The following is a 10,350-nucleotide window of genomic DNA, read 5'->3' on the forward strand; positions in this document are numbered from 1 at the left end:
TTTTCTACATCCTCCATAGTCTACTGATCCATTCCCCTAGTCATGGATACCCAGACTGCACACAACTTCACACTACCATAAACAATGCCATAAGGGGACATCCTCATACATGTCCCCTTGTGAACCCACGTGAGGATTTTATAAAGACTTGCTTTGCTGAGAATGACAGATGCTTGTAGGATGGCGGCTGCTGGGACTCCTCTCCCACCATTTCCCCATACCTTGACCGACCCTTGGTATCATCTGCTGATCTTAATTTGAATTCCCCAGAAGCAAACTCTAGACATGGATTCAAGTGAAAGATGGTTATTTGGAAGATGCAGAAAACACTGGTAGGGGAGTGGATGACTGAGACAGGGAAGGGAAGGAAGCCAATTAAGACATTATCAAACAAGCCCCAATTGTGGGCTTCTGGAGCTCAGTTCCAGTGGGGAAGGAACTCTGGACAGTGTGCTATTCCCACCTCAGAGTTATCCCATGTAAGACATGAGGGAGCTGGGGCATTTATACACCAACTCCTGTCAGACATTGGATGAGGGCTGCTCCCGGGGTGGGGTAGGTTTTAATGCTCCAGGATTTCTGGCCTGCCCCATGCACGGTTCAGCCACCAGAGAGAGCCCCTAGGAAGAGAGATGCAGATGTTAGGGATATGAGAATGTCATTGTCAGCTTTGGCTACATCTTATTCCACAAGTTTGCCATTCTGATGGTAAAGGACCACTGACAGCCAGAACATTCTCCTGTCAACAGCCAGTTTCCCCAGTTTTTTTTTTTTTTTTTTGCTATTAAAGTAATGCTGCAGTAAAATCTGTGTATGTGTTCCTAAAGCCCCTATCAATTTTATTAAGACATAATTTTATAAATAAAATGCACCATTATAAACATTCAGCTTGATGAATTTTGGCAATTGTATACATCTCTGTAACCACTACCCTAATCAAGACATAGAACATTTCCATCACTCTGAAAATTTTCCTTACACCCTGTCGCAGTCAATTTCTCCCACCCATTTCCTTAGGTAACAACTGATTGGCTTTTTATCATTATAGATTAGCTTTGTCTTTTCTAGAATTTCACATAAATGCAGTCATACACTATGGGGTTTTTTTTTTTTTTTTGTCTTCTTTTTTCTCATACATTGCTTTTGAGAGTCCATGTTGTTTTATGTTCTTGTATTTTGTTCCTTTTTACTGTTGAGTAGTATTCCATAGTATAGATATATCATTATTTAGTTATCCATTTACTTGTTGATAGCTATTTGGATTGTTTCTGTTACATGAATAAAGCTGCTATGAATATTCATGTACAAGTCTTTGTGTGAACATGTTTTCATTTCTCTTGGGTAAATACTTAGGACTGGAATTGCTGGGTCATATAGTAAGTATATGTTTAACATTATAATACACTGCTAAATTGGTTTTCAAAGTAATTATACTATTATACATTTCCATCAGTGATGTATGGTTTCCAGTTTCTCCCCATCCTAGCCAATTCAGTCATTTTAATAAAAAAAAAAATTTCCCACCTAACTCATATTAACATTAAAGAACACTGATACAATTACAGATTTTATCCTAAAACACTGCCTTACCATGGTTTGGGATGGAAAACATTTTGTCTATTCGTGCATTCATTCATTCACTGTCATGGGGAACATAGCTGACCATAAGTAGTGGCACTAAACATTGCACCTTTGGAGTCAAACTAGAGTTCAAACCCTGGCACTGCCATTTATCAACTAAGTGATCTTGCACATGTCAAGTCACCTCTCTGAGCCTCAGTTTCCTAATCTGTCAAGTGGGAATAATAATAGTGTTTACCTCAGTGAGTCATTGTGAGAATCAACTAACATCTTATGCCTGAGAATGATAAGGATTATTAAGAAAAATAAAGGAAAGCAAGGGGAGAGGTGGCAGGGGTTGGGGGGAAGTGATGATGTGGCTGGAGACAGAGTGGTCAGGGATGGCCTCTCTGAAGAGGGCGCATGTCAGCAGAGATCTGCTGAATGGGAGAAGTGAGTCATGGGATAGTCTAGGGGAAGTGTGTTCCAAGTAGAAGGAAGAGTAATAGCTAAGGTCCTGAGGTGCGACTGCACTTGATGTGTTTAAGGAACACAAGGAGGCCAGTGTAGATGGAACAGAGTGGGCATGGAGGGGAATAGAAATGATGCTGGAGGAGTTGTGGGGATAGATTGTGAGGCCATGAACATCTTAGTATTGATGTTAAACTTTGACACCAGATGGGAGCCACTGGAGGGTTCTGAGCAGAGGAGTAAGCCACACTGGCTTGTGTTTTAATGGGATCTCTCTGGCTGCTGGGGGGAGAATGGATTGAAGGGCCCAGGGGGAAGCAGGGAACCCAGTGAGCAGGCTGAGGCAGTCATCCAAGGGCAAGATGAGGGCAGCATGGTCCAAGGTGGTGGCAACTGGCAGTTGTAGGAGCTCAGAGAGAAAAAAGATCGGAATGCCTGAGACTTCATGGGTATGTACAAGGAGAGTCACTACAGCACCACTTTTACTAGGACAGGACTGGAAATAATCTAAATGTTCATCATTTGGGGACTGGGAAAATAAACAATAACACAATAATGGAGTACCAAGCAGTTGTCAGAAAGGATAAGGATGTGTGAAAACGCGTTATATTTCTATACAGGAACAATGAATAATCTGAAAATAAAGTTAAGGAAACAATTTCACTTACAATATCACCAAAAAGAATAAAGTACTTGGGAATAAATTTAACAAAACAAGTGCAAGATTCCCTGAAAATTAAGACACTTTCTTGAAAGATGCTTAAGAAGAACTAAATAAAGTCATCTTACAGGATGGACAAAATATCTCATGGAAAAAGACATCCCTTAGTGGATTGGAAAACTTAGCATTGATATGCCCCAGAGTGATCACCCTAATCCCTGTCAAACCCCAGATGTCTTTTTTTTAATAGACAAGCTCATCCTAAAATTCTCATGGAAATATACAAGGAACCAAGAACAGCCAAAACAATCTTGAAAAAATAACACAAAATTGGAGAACTCACACTTCCCAATTTGAAAACTTACTACAAAGCTACAGTAATCAAGACACTGTGGTAAAGGTAGAAATAAAGATCAATGGAACAGAATTGAGAGTCCAGAGTAAACCCTCACATTCATGGCCAATTGATTTTCAATAAGGTGGTCAAGACAATTCAATGAGGGGAAAGAAAAGTCTTTTCAACAAATGATGCTGAAACAACAGGATATCCCCATGCAAAATAATAAAATTGAACCCCTACCGCACATTATCCACAAAAATTAGTTTAAAATGGATCATAGACCTAAATGTATGAGTTAAAAGTATAAAACTCTTAGAAATAAATCTTTGTGAGGGGGGAGGAATTAACTCAAGTGGTAGAGTGCATGCCTAGCATGCACAAGGTTCTGGGTTCAATCCCCAGTATCTCCTCTAAAAATTAATAAATAAATGAACCTAATTACCTCCCCCCCAAAATAAATAAAATAATTTTTACAAAAAGAAGTAAACCTTCATGACCTTGGGTTAGGCAAAGCCTTCTCAGGTGTGACATAAGTGACAAAAGAAAAAACAGATGAATTGGACTTCATAAAAATGAAAAACTTGTGCTGCAAATGATACAGTCAAGAAAATGAGAAGACAACCCATGGAATGGAAGAAAATGTTTGCAAATCATAGACCTGATAAGGTACTGGTATCCTGAATATATAAGTAACACTTACAACTTGATAATAAAAATATAACATGATTGAAAAGTGGGCAAAAGATTTGAATAGATATTTCTCCAAAGACGCTATACAAATAGCTAATAAGCACATTAAAAGATGCTTAATATCACTAGTCATTAGGAAAATACAAATTAAAGCCACAATGAGATGCTATTTCACATCCATTAGAATGGCTAATAATAAAAAAGACAGATAATAGCAACTGTTGATGAGAATATGAAAAACTTAGAAACTTTGTATACTGTGGTGAGAATGTAAAATGGTGCAGGCTCTTTGGAAAACAGTGTGGCAGTTCCTCTGAAGGTTAAACATAAAGTTACCATGTGACCCAGCAAACCCTCTCCTAGGTTTCTACCCAAGAAAATTGAAAATATATGTCTACATAAAATTTTACACATGAAATTTTTATAGCAGTATTATTCATAATAGCCCAAAACCAGAAACAACTCTGATGTCCAGCAATCGATAAATAAAATGTGCTATATCCATTCAACGGAATATTATTTGGCAATAAAAGGGTATGAAGTTCTGATACATGCTAAAACATGGATGAAAATGTGTTAAGTGAAAGAAACCAGTCACAAAAGATCATATATTGTATAATCCCATTAATATGATATGTCCAGAATAGGCAAATCTACAGAAACAGAAAGTAGATTAGTGGTTGTCCAGGGCTGGGGTTGGGGAGAAATAAGGAGTGGTTGTTTTTTTTGGGGGGGTAATAAAAATATCTTAAAATTTATTGTAGTAATGGCTGCACAAATCTGGGAATATATTAAAAATTACTGGATTTTATATTTAAATTAATGAATATGTTAGTTATAATTCAATTTAAAAATTTTTTTAAAAGAATGAAGAAAACCTTTATGTACTAATATGGAACAAGTGAGTAAGGGGGGAAAGCAAGGTGCACAAAAGCTTCTATTGTATTTTACCATTTGTGTCAACCAAAAGAACAAGTGTGTGGGAATTTACCAGCATATGCCTAGACTGCGTCAGGAAGGGCACACAAAGGAAACAGTCCCAGTGGTTTCTTCCAGGGAATGGAACTGTGTGGCTGGGGGACAGAGGAGGGAGGGAGACTTATTGGTCCCAGTATACCCTTTGTCCTCTGGAATTTTGAACCACCTGAAAATATTAACTATTCAAAAATTAAGTCATTTTTTAAAAACTCAGAGACTTCATGGACAAGATTGAATTGAGGCTGGGTAGGATTTTTAGAGGATGAAGAGTCAAGAAAGTTTCTGAATATGCACCTGACACTGTGGCCAGGGGTGTCGGAATGATGAAAGCAAAGGCATCAAGAATGGACTGACAGCCTCTCACTTTGGGTAAGTTACTCAACTGCTCCTGCCCCTGCTTCCTATTCTGTGAAATGGAATGGTAAGAATTTTTACTTCACCAGATCATTGGATCATTGAATCATTGCATTGCAAACTCATTATTATACCCTCACTTACACCATCTCATTTAATCTCTTTGAGATGGAGATGATTATAAGTGGATGGCTGAGAGAGGTAAAGACACTTGCCCAAGGTCATACAGTCAGCAACAAATTCCAAGCCAGGTCTGTGAGCCTCCAGTGTGTCCCCAAAGGCCATGATTGTAACAGCTACACAAACTTAGGAAGTGTGATCTGGAGATTGAGGAGTAGGGAGAGAGATACTGACTACAGGACAGACACAGGGCTCAGTCCTGGAGGGAGGGCAGGAGCTAGGGAACAAAGTAGGTTCACTTTACAGGGAGTCAGAAGCTGGCTCTTTAAAAAATATATTTTCCTATTTCAAGTTCTTTGGGAACTGCTGATTGTTCTATATTCAAAACAGGATAGCAGATGGGGAAGAGAGCCACAATGATTATTTCAGGGCTCAGATATTTCCCCTTTTATTTGCAAAGTAGCCAGTGTTCACTTCACCGCTACACCCTCTCAGGCAGGAGGTCACTGCCGACCCCATTTTCCAAGAGGCAAATGAAAATCTGAGAAGACAGCCCTCAGCAGGTCCTTGACCGCTCTTCTTAAAAAAAACTCCTTCATCCCCCATCTTTTCACTCCACCCCACCCTGCCCTGGCTTATTTTTCTCCAGAGAACTTGTCACCGTCAGGCACTCTAATACATATTTATATGTTAACTTGTTTGTTGTCTGTCTCTTCTACTTTTTTTTTTTTTTTGTGCAAGTTCCATGCAGGTACTGTTCATGTGCACGTTTTACAGATGTAGAAACTGAATAAATGAAGGAAATTGAATGAATGAAAGAAACTAAATGAATGTGCGTTTACTGAATGACACTGCTGGGATCCAAACCCTTCATTTTTTGATTAATTCTATTAACATGTATTAAGGGCCTACAGGGTGGTTTCTAGACTTTTCTCTACACATTTACACACATACATAGGTAAACACAAAACCATGTTATTTTTTAAAAAAATGAACATACTTGCTATACTATTCTGTAAGCATGTCTTGGGGCTCTCTCCATGTTGATTCATATATATCTTCTCAGTTTTAAATTGCTGAGTAGGATGTGCCCTCTTATCCAAGATTGGAGGCTCAGAGAGGAGGTCTTGCTCAGGAACAGAAAGTAAGTTAGAATAGCTGGGATGGGAACGCATTGTCCTAGCTCTCAGGTCTGGGCACACCCTGCAGGAACGGGGGCATGGCTGGGGCCTAGGCCCTTTTATCTCTCCAAATGCCGCCAGGAGCTAGGAGGACAAAACTGGACAAGGTAGTCTGGGCCCTCAAGCAACGCCCAATCCAAATAGGGAGACAAAAAACTAGACCGATAACTTAGAGAAGTGGAAAATTCTGGGGTAGAGAGAGAGGCTCATGATATTGTAGAACCAAATAGGAGGGATACTGGTCCAGCCTGGTGTACATCAGGAGGACTTCTTGAAGGTAATCGGTTGAGGCTTAAATGATGCTAGTGGAATGTCATAGCAAAGGGTATTCCAACAGAAGGGACAGCCTGACAATGACTTGAGGGAGGAAGAGCCTGGCCTGTTTGAGGAACCACAAAACTTCTGTGTGGTTGATGCCTGAAGCCCTAGGCAAGAACAGACGGGCCATGAGGCTGGGGACCGTAGCAGCAGCAGAAGCGGCAGCGGATAAGGAGCTGGGGCTTTCTCGTGTGGGTGACCAAGGGAGGCTGGCTTGTAGGCCTCTCGGAAGCTTACCTACCCCAGGTACCATCCTTGAAACAGCTGGCCTCCTATTCAGGGGTGTGGCGGGGATGGGGATATTAGGGGGTGTCCACGAAGTTGTTTTTCTGCCCCAGCTGCGTGGCCACCTCCAGCTGATGGGTCTCCCCGAGGGGGAGGGGTTGGGAGACCGTTCGGTTTCACAACCCCCCTCCCTTCCCCCAGCGTCTCCGGAGGCCAAGAAAAGAGGAAGCGCTACGCTGACTTCCTCCTGGGTCCGGGTGCGCTCGAGTCCAGGCCTATTCTTTGGAGGGGCAGGGGAAACGGAGGGGGCGGGGCCCGGAAGGGGCGGGGCAGAGCGGGACTTGCCCGCCCGCCAGCGCTCAGCCGGATAAAAGGGCCTGGCCCCGCCCCGTCCCATTCTAAGATGGCAGAGCTCCTGCAGAATGCTCCCAAGCTTGGAGCTAGGAGAACCCGTTGGCACCTCAGCTCTTTTAACGTACTGTTTGTTCCTGAGCAAGACCTCCTCTCTGAGCCTCGCATCTTGAATGAGCGGGTACAAACTACCCAGCAGTTTAAAACAGACGGTGCATATGAATTAACATGGAGAGAACCTCCAAGACATGCTTGCAGAATAGTATGGAGAGTACATTCATTAAAAAATACACAACCCCCCATGTTTTTTGTATTTACCTATATATGTGTGTAAAGGTGTAGAGAAGAGCCTGGAAACTACACAGTAGACGAGAACAGAGACTGTCACTGAAGAAGAGAGGAACACTGGGGTCAGGGAGAAAGAGATGGTGACCTTTTTCTCTTTTTTTAAACTAGACTCTATTTGTTTTTATTTGTGTAGTTAAAATAATAATAATAAATGAGAGGATTGGTATACATGGTTATCGAGAGTCCTTTTTCCCAAATATTTTATTATGAAAATTCTCAAACGTAAAACAAATTTGGAAGACTTTTACAACAAAACCCCTAGACTCACCACATACATTCTACCTGTTTTATCACATGTCCATCCATCTAGCCCTCCATCAGTTCATCTTTAAAATGTGTTTCAGAGTAACTTATTTTGGCACACATAATATTACCTAGAGTTCAGTGTTTGCTTATGGTATTTTTAATGTAAAATTTATGTACAACAAAGTGCTTAAGATTAAGTATTTCTTTGCTGAATTTTTACAAATGCATATACATCTATGTAACTTCAACGCCATTAAAATAGACATTGCCATCAATCCTGAAATTTCCCCTTTGTCCTGAAGGGTATTTTAATTGCCAACATTCTGTGAGTCGGCATTCAACACAGGGCTGGGTATGTAGTAAGTGCTCAATAAATATTGGTTGAATGGTTGAATGTGCACATGGTCTGCTCCCCTGAGGGCAGGACCGTGTCTTTTTCTCTTGCATTCCCCACAGAATTGATATGCAGTAAATGCTTAATAAAGACTTATTGACTGTATTAGTTATATATTGCTGTGTAACAAATTACCCCCAAATTTAGCAGCTGAAAATGTTATAAATGCAAGTAGCTAGATTCATTTCAAAAAAATGCAGGCCCATTAGTTCGTTCCTTTCTGCCTGTACTTCCTAGCCTGCCATGGCAGGGCCTTCTCAGTCTGACCATTTCTCTGGTTTCCTCTCCTACAAATCCTGACCCTCACCTCACACACCCTGTGCTCCTCCAGCAACAATAATGGTCGCATTTACTGAGCACTTACTAGATGCCCTTTCATGTGGATTATCTTGTTTAAGCCTCACCACAATCTCTGAGACCCATGAGAGTGATGTTATTATTACCTCATTTTATAGATGAGGAAACCAAGATCCAGAGACATTTCGGGGCTTACCCCAAGGTCACCCAACTAGCAGATGACAGGGTTAGGACTCAAAACCTCTCAGTCGGACCTTGGAGCTGGAACACCAAAGCTGTGCACTGGTACCCACTGGTTACCAGTCCTGGTGTGTGCCCTGCTCCTTCAGCTCCCCTCCCCTCCACATCCCACCCCCGCCGCTTGTGCCCAGGCTGGGCCTGCCTGGGGGGCTCTCCCTGCTATTCTCTACCTGCCCCAAATCTCACTCATCCTTCAATGTCTTGCTCATATGTCACCTTCGAGAAGCTCCTTCCAGCTTCCCCAGAAAGTGCTGGTTTCTCATTCTTTGATTTTACAGTTGAGAACTTTGTGCAGTGATAATTTGGGGACCATCAGGCTAGGAGCCCTCCAGCAAGTGGGGATTATTCTGTCTCTCCTTCTAGTGACTCACAGTTCCTGGCACAGTGTGGGTGCCCTCTAAACGACAGTGACCGAATGGCAGTGGCCCCAGGTTGTGAAGGATTGCTAGGAGTCTCCAGTTGGAGTCTGGGACAGGGTAAGAAGTTGCAGTGCCCCCAAATGGGAGGGGCTTGGGTATAAGGGGCAGCTGGAGACATTTTCACTAACCACCATTTGTCCGTGGGTTGACACTGCCCATAGGGGATCCAGCTGGGAGGGAAGTTCCATCCTTACCCCACTCCTAAAGGTCTTTAGGAATCAACTGTCCCACCCCCCGGGGGGTTTCCCGTCTTGCTGTGCTAGGAACTGAACCTTGATGGGAAATGATCCTGGCAGGGTTTCCAAACACTGCAGGAGGAAGCAAGGTCAGAGGCCCCATGCTCAGAGCCTGGGTTCTTTGGACCTCAGAAATCAAGGGGTTACATGGCTTTGGTAAGAGAGTAGCTCCGGAGTGGGTGGGGACTTCCGTGGGGTATGAGGGAAATTGCTCCATCCTCGGAGCTGTGGGGTAAGAGCTGTCCCAGCATCTCTCAGCAGCCCTGTTGCTGGACCTATATTAGGACTAGGTGATTTCTGAGTTTGATCCTCTTGCAAAGCCTGCTGGCCTTTAAAGGGGACTCCTATCTCTTTGGCCCCTGCCCATTGCCCACGGACTTCTCCCTCACGGCTGCCTCACTCAGGAACTTACTAAGGCTCCCCATAGCCGCAGGTCCAAATGCCTCAGCCTGTGATCATTGTATCCCAAAGGCTGGTAGACAGGATAAGAGCCTCACATATGGGGTAAGCCAGATATGGGTCCTTCCAGGAGATTCTGATGCATGCTAAAGTTTGAGAACCACTGCCATAAATAAACTTAATAGATGGACAACTGATTAGGAGAAGATATTTGGAACAACAATATCCAATAAGAGATTAATATCTAAAATATATCTGCTACTCCTGCAAATCAACAAGAAAAAGACAGGAAACCCAATAGATAACGGGAAAAAATACAAACAGGCAATTCACTGAAGGGGAAGCCTTATTGCCTGTCAAGTATAGGAGGAGGTTCTGAATCTCAGGATTACCAGAGATTTTAATGCAAGTTAAAACAGCAATGAGTTGCCACCTTACATTCAAACTATGCAAAAAAGTACAAAGTCAGAAACCATAGAAGTTGCTGAAAATGTGGGAACAGCATCCTTCACATACTGTTAG

General features: G+C 42.3%; 1 long non-coding RNA gene across 2 annotated transcripts; it reads right to left on the reverse strand.

Moving 5' to 3' along the window:
• Nucleotides 1-311: 311 nt before the first annotated feature.
• Nucleotides 312-7,050, reverse strand: LOC135323394 (uncharacterized). 2 transcript variants are annotated; one of them, XR_010384979.1, is made up of 3 exons: nt 6,915-7,050; nt 6,175-6,300; nt 312-620 (listed from the first exon to the last, which is right to left on the reverse strand). It is a non-coding gene; the product is annotated as an uncharacterized LOC135323394 (long non-coding RNA). The 2 variants fall into 2 exon arrangements; XR_010384980.1 differs by having other exon boundaries at nt 6,911-7,050.
• Between the last annotated feature and the right edge of the window lie 3,300 nt (nt 7,051-10,350).

The sequence above is a fragment of the Camelus dromedarius genome, chromosome 18 (genome assembly GCF_036321535.1).
Source record: "Camelus dromedarius isolate mCamDro1 chromosome 18, mCamDro1.pat, whole genome shotgun sequence".
In the NCBI taxonomy this organism is placed as follows: domain Eukaryota; kingdom Metazoa; phylum Chordata; class Mammalia; order Artiodactyla; family Camelidae; genus Camelus; species Camelus dromedarius.